Source organism: Triticum aestivum, chromosome 5B (assembly GCF_018294505.1).
Source record: "Triticum aestivum cultivar Chinese Spring chromosome 5B, IWGSC CS RefSeq v2.1, whole genome shotgun sequence".
Taxonomy (NCBI): Eukaryota; Viridiplantae; Streptophyta; class Magnoliopsida; order Poales; family Poaceae; genus Triticum; species Triticum aestivum.
In genome coordinates this window covers 415,622,696-415,629,934 of record NC_057807.1, presented here as the reverse complement: position 1 = coordinate 415,629,934, position 7,239 = coordinate 415,622,696, and positions in this window count along the sequence as shown.

The following is a 7,239-nucleotide window of genomic DNA, read 5'->3' as shown; positions in this document are numbered from 1 at the left end:
TATATGATGCAGCCGGAAGGTTTTGTCGATCCTCGGAACGCTAACAAAGTATGCAAGCTCTAGCGATCCATTTATGGACTGGTGCAAGCATCTCGGAGTTGGAACATTCGCTTTGATGAGATGATCAAAGCGTTTGGGTTTATGCAGACTTATGGAGAAGCCTGTGTTTACAAGAAAGTGAGTGGGAGCTCTGTAGCATTTCTCATATTATATGTAGATGACATACTCCTGATGGGAAATAATATAGAATTTCTGGACAGCATTAAGGCCTACTTGAATAAGTGTTTTTCAATGAAGGACCTTGGAGAAGCTGCTTATATATTAGGCATCAAGATCTATAGAGATAGATCGAGACGCCTCATAGGTCTTTCACAAAGCACATACCTTGATAAGATTTTGAAGAGATTCAGAATGGATCAGTCCAAGAAGGGGTTCTTGCCTATGTTACAAGGTATGAGACTGAGCTCAGCTCAGTCACCGACCACGGCAAAAGATAAAGAAGAGATGAGTGTCATCCCCTATGCTTCAGCCATAGGATCTATTATGTATGCCATGCTGTGTACCAGACCCGATGTAAACCTTGCCGTAAGTTTGGTAGCAAGATACCAAAGTAATCCCGGCAAGGAACACTGGACAGCGGTCAAGAATATCCTGAAGTACCTGAAAAGGACAAAGGACATGTTTCTCGTTTATGAAGGAGACAAAGAGCTCGTCGTAAAGGGTTATGTCGACGCTAGCTTCGACTCAGATCTGGATGACTCTAAGTCACAAACCGGATACGTGTATATGTTGAATGGTGGAGCAGTAAGGTGGTGCAGCTGCAAGCAGAGCGTCGTGGCGGGATCTACGTGTGAAGCGGAGTACATGGCAGCCTCGGAGGCAGCACATGAAGCGATTTGGGTGAAGGAGTTCATCACCGACCTAGGAGTCATACCCAATGCGTCGGGGCCGATCAAACTCTTCTGTGACAACACTGGAGCTATTGCCCTCGCAAAGGAGCCCAGGTTTCACAAGAAGACCAGGCACATCAAGCGTCGTTTCAACTCCATCCGTGAAAATGTTCAAGATGGAGACATAGAGATTTGCAAAGTGCACACGGATCTGAATGTCGCAGATCCGCTGACTAAACCTCTCTCGCGTGCAAAACATGATCAACACCAGAACTCTATGGGTGTTCGATTCATCACAATGTAACTAGATTGGTGACTCTAGTGCAAGTGGGAGACTGTTGGAAATATGCCCTAGAGGCAATAATAAAAGTATTATTATATTTCATTGTTCATGATAATTGTCTTTTATTCATGCTATAACTGTATTATCCGGAAATCATAATACACGTGTGAATACTTAGACCACACTATGTCCCTGGTAAGCCTCTAGTTGACCAGCTCGTTGTGATCAACAGATAGTCATGGTTTCCTGACTATGGACATTGGATGTCGTTGATAACGGGATCACATCATTAGGAGAATGATGTGATGGACAAGACCCAATCCTAAGCATAGCATAAAAGATCGTGTAGTTCGTTTTGCTAGAGCTTTGCAAGTGTCAAGTATCTCTTCCTTTGACCATGAGATCGTGTAACTCCCGGATACCGTAAGAGTGCCTTGGGTGTATCAAACGTCACAACGTAACTGGGTGACTATAAAGGTGCATTACAGGTATCTCCGAAAGTAGCTGTTGGGTTGACACGGATCGAGACTGGGATTTGTCACTCCGTATGACGGAGAGGTATCTCTGGGCCCACTCGGTAATGCATCATCATATTGAGCTCAATGTGACCAAGGTGTTGGACACGGGATCATGCATTACGGTACGAGTAAAGTGACTTGCCGGTAACGAGACTGAACAAGGTATTGGGATACCGACGATCGAGTCTCGGGCAAGTAACGTGCCGATTGACAAAAGGAATTGCATACAGGGTTTGATCGAATCCTCGACATAGTGGTTCATCCGATGACAACATCGAGGAGCATGTGGGAGCCATCATGGGTATCCAGATCCCACTGATGGTTATTGACTGAGAGCGTCTCGGTCATGTCTGCATGTCTCCCGAACCCGTAGGGTCTACACACTTAAGGTTCGGTGACGCTAGGGTTATGAAGATATGTATATGCAGAAACCCGAATGTTGTTCGGAGTCCCGGATGAGATCCCGGACGTCACGAGGAGTTCCGGAATGGTCCGGAGGTAAAGAATTATATATAGGAAGTGCTATTTCGGGCATCGGGACAAGTTTCGGGGTTATCGGTATTGTACCGGGACCACCGGAGGGGTCCCGGGCGGCCCACCCGGGTGGGGCCACCCATCCCGCGGGGGGCCACATGGGCTGTAGGGGGTGCGCCTTGGGCCTACATGGGCCAAGGGCACCAGGCCCCCACAAAGCCCATGCGCCTAGGGTTTCCAAGGGGGAGGAAGTCCTACTAGTGGAAGGCACCTTCCAGGGGCCTTGGGGGGAGGGAATCCCCCCTGGCCGCCGCACCCCCTAGGGATTTGATTCTCCTAGGGCGGCCACCCCCCAGTTGGCACCCACGTATAATAGTGGGGGGAGAGGAGGGACTCAGACCTGGTGCCCTGGCCTTTGGTTGGCCTCCTTTCCCTCGCCCAACACCTCCTCCAACATCCATAGAACTTAGCGAAGCTCGCCGGATACTGAGCTCCACCAACACCACGCCGGCGTGCTGCGGCTGGTGCCATCTCCCTTCAACCTCTCGCTCCCTCCTGCTGGATCAAGAAGGAGGAGACGTGGCTGTTTCCGTACGTGTGTGTGAACGCGGAGGTGCCGTCCGTTCGGCGCTGGTCATCGGTGATTTGGATCACGTCGAGTACGACTACATCATCACCTTGCAAGCTTCCGCACGCGATCTACAAGTGGTATGTAGATGCAAACTCTCTCCCTAGACTCGTTGCTTAGATGAACTCATAGATGGATCTTGGTGAAATCATAGGAAAAATTTTAATTTTCTGCAACGTTCCCCAACAGGTTGGTACAGCTACCTGCACAGTACATCCTACCTAACCCTGACGGCAGGGGACAAGGGCATTGAATGCCCGTCTGCATCGCCCAAATAGTGCAAAAAGGACCGTCAGGGGCGCCATCGCCTGCCACGATGGCGATCTTGTCAGCGTCGCTCGCCACCTCGCACCGCTGGCTGCACAGCCTCCTGCCACGCGCGCCTGGAAAGACCCCAAGGCGACACGTTGGTGGATGTGCTGGAGCGTGGGTACATAGTGGTAGCCTACCGCGGCAAGCGCCTTGCCGCGGCCGTTGTCTTGTCGCGTCCGGAAGCTTGTCTCTCACCGGGCCTTGCCGGGACGCGTGGCGCGTCGCGGCAAGTTCCTTGCAATGTCTTGGTTGGCCTTCCCGGCAAGCTCCTCTTGGCGGGGCCTTGTCTCCTTGGCTTAAATACTTTGTTCTTGAATGGCTCCAAAGGAACCACGGAGGACCTTGGCGGTCACCCGGCAAGCCTTGCCGCGGGGTGCTGCAACTGCCCATGCACAAGTTCGGGATACTAGGGTACCCCTACTCTAGTACACCGACACCAGGGCTCGTGTACATGGCTGGGTCAGAACGGAGAAACTGCGTCGTCGTCGTGTTCATGGGGAGGCAACGGAATGCGTCGTGTTCATAGGGAGGCAACGGAACGCGTGGGAGCCAACCGGCTTGGACGGAACAACTGATGGAAACGAGGCCTGGCATACCGCAGGACGGAGGAAACGGTTTTGTGTTCGACCGACCAGATTCGAAACGGGATCCTGTTCATCGGGAGGGATCTGGCGTACCACAAAACAGAGGAAACAGACTTCTGTTGGACCTCCTACGGTCTAAACGTGGTCCTGTTGATCGGGAGGGGTGTGGCGTACCGCAAAACGGAGGAAATGGACTTGTGTTGGAGCGCTACGGTCGAAACGGGGGTCCTGTTCATCGGGAGGGGTGTGGCGTACCGCAAAACGGGACTCCACAGGATACTGTTCATCTCCACCCTCGACCTCCTCCAGCCTCCACGGGCTACTGTTCATCCACCATCGACCTCCTCCAGCCTCCACCTGCAACTGTTGCTCCACGGGCTCCTGTTCATCCAGCCTCCACCGCGCGCTACTCCACCGGCTACTGTTCAACCAGCCCTCTCCACGGGCTCCTGTTCAACCACCCCTCCACGGGCTACTGTTCAACCAGCCCACCGCGGGATCATCCTGTTCATCCAGCCCTCCACGGGGTCATGTTCATCCAGCCCCAACCGAATCGATCGATCGGGGTCATGTTCATCCAGCGGCAACACCACGGGGAACTGTTCATCCAAACCCCCCAGCAACACTCACTGTTCATCCAAACCCCCCCAGCAACACTCACTGTTCATCTAGAGGCAGCATCGATCAGCTTCAGTTAGCAGCAGTAGCGAAGGTCGCTCGATTGCTCGGGTTTAGTAACGCGTAGCCTGCAGTGCAATCGCTCGGGTTCAGTTAGGCGACGCCTTGCTCGGGTTCAGTTAGAGCCCAACACCTCGCACACACATGTGTACGTGTACGAGACAAACACGCATTGCTCGGCCCCAACCACCCACCGTAACCGGGAACTCCCCAATATTTTCCTCGCCCTCGCTTCTACCACGGTTTTTCCCATCATGGACGGCCAAAGAATGTCATGCAGCTGCGTCTCCGGCCCGCCCAGGACGAAAAGCCCATTTTCTGTCATGATTTTTTTTCATAGAAGTTGGATCCCACCACATCTATGATGATACCGGGTTTTTTCACAATTATCGTCATAGAAGTGTCATAAGTATGACAGGAAAAAAATTCGTTCGGCCCAAAATGTCACGGATGTGTCTTTTTTTTGTATTGGCCGCATGCTCCAGTGCCACCCAAACATGGATGCAGGTGGACGTGGGCACCGCGGCCGCCACTAATGATGTGGGGGGGTCACACCACAACCGGCGAGGACGCGATAGGCGCACAGAAACTGTCAAGGACATGGGAGTCGCACTGCAGCCTTAGTGTTTTTTCTAATTTCTTTTGGTATGTGAGGTCGATTTAATATTCACATATATGCTGAAATTTTGACACCGAAGAACCAGCAGTGTAGTTATATGAAATTTCTTGCGAGAGATGTATCATTCTTTTTAGTACTAACTAATTCCCATGAGTACCAATGGTGAAATTTTCAGGCCTAAATACTGGATGAGATTCACATTGCTGGCATTCTTCATGAACCTATCAAGGAGAACATTTCAGTACTAATTGCTACACAGGTGTTCTCAACACCGGCTAGCAAGAAGAGAGTATGATTTTTCAATGCTCAGTGTTGTATGCTTGATTCACGAGGAGCTTCTCAATATTGTACATGTAGTTTGTGAGTAACGGAAATAAAACCTATTTTTCATTATTTTCTTGTACCTTCGATTCATCTCCCACTATTCAGTAGAGTACAGTTATGTGCTTCAATATTAGGAAGTCACCATCATCTAAAACAAATTTTGTTACCTACTCAAACATATTTTCTTTCCGTGTTTCCGACAATTTTGTATAAAAACACATGTACAATAGAATCTGCAGAACCTGCATTGGACAGTGCTCATTTGCTCTATCCATTTCTTATAAAGAATCCAGATTCCTACGCATTCATAAATAGGATTTAGTATGCTATTACATTTCTCGGAATCGGGCGCTATATTTTCTTTGGGAATTCGTTGACACACTTCCTTATAGAAGTTGTATCTTTGATATGTACAAACCGCTCTATGTAATTCTATCATCCATTCTGATTTTGAGGCAAGTATATTCATTATATTTTTCCTTCTAGCAAGGGACAATATACATGTTATGAAATTCTCCTTTGCCTTCCAGGTCAACCAAATATTCATCTTTTTAACAATTGGAGGGAATTCCTTTGTCAATAAAAATAAATTTGTCACAAGGGGTGTTGTCTTATTTCTTCTATGATCTGTTTGTATTTGAATTAAGAAAGCGTAAAATAATGAAAATTGTTCCATGTCTTGATAAAAGTTTAAAGAAATACAGATAATAATGCACTGACACATGGATGGATACCACATCCCTCCTAACCATTCGAACATTCGACTTCTGGCTGGCTTTAATAATATTTTTTAGGTTGTCAATAACATATTATTTTGTTAGATAGCATGATGTGTGTTAGCTAATTATAAAGAAAAAAGATGAGTGCTAGCTGAGATGTGCATTGTTCTCGATTATTTTAGCTAAGTGAGTAGCATATTTTTTTAAAAGCCCGTGACAATGCACGGGTGTTCTACTAGTTTCTATAAAAAGTGATGTCATTTTATTGGAAAGGATAGAAATTTCCCCACTGCGTCTAGGCTAATACTGAAGGAAATATGCCCTAGAGGCAATAGTAAAGTTATTATTTATTTCCTTATTTCATGATAAATGTTTATTATTCATGCTAGAATTGTATTAACCGGAAACTTAGTACATGTGCGAATACATAGACAAAACATATTGTCCCTAGTATGCCTCTACTAGACTAGCTCGTTAATCAAAGATGGTTATGTTTCCTAACCATAGACATGTGTTGTCATTTGATGAACGGGATCACATCATTAGGAGAATGATGTGATGGACATGACCCATTCATTAGCTTAGCATTATGATCGTTACAGTTTCATTGCTACTGCTATCTTCATGACGTATACATGTTCCTCGGACTATGAGATTATGCAACTCCCGAATACCGGAGGAACACTTTGTGTGCTACCAAACGTCACAACATAATTGGGTGATTATAAAGGTGCTCTACAGGTGTCTACGAAGGTGTTTGTTGGGTTGGCATAGATCGAGATTAGGATTTGTCACTCCGTGTTTCGGAGAGGTATTTCTGGGCCCTCTCGGTAATACTCATCACTACAAGCCTTGCAAGCATTGTGACTAATGAGTTAGTTGCAGGATGAAGTATTACGGAACGAGTAAATAGATTTGCCGGTAACGAGATTGAACTAAGTATGATGATACTCACGATCGAATCTCAGGCAAGTAACATACCGATGACAAAGGGAACAACGTATGTTGTTATGCGGTTTGACCGATAAAGATCTTTGTAGAATATGTAGGAACCAATATGAGCATCCAGGTTCCGCTATTGGTTATTGACCAGAGACGTGTCTCGGTCATGTCTATATAGTTCTCGAACCCGTAGGGTCCGCACGCTTAACGTTCGATGACGATTGGTATTATGAGTTTATGTGATTTGATGTACCAAAGGTTGTTCGGA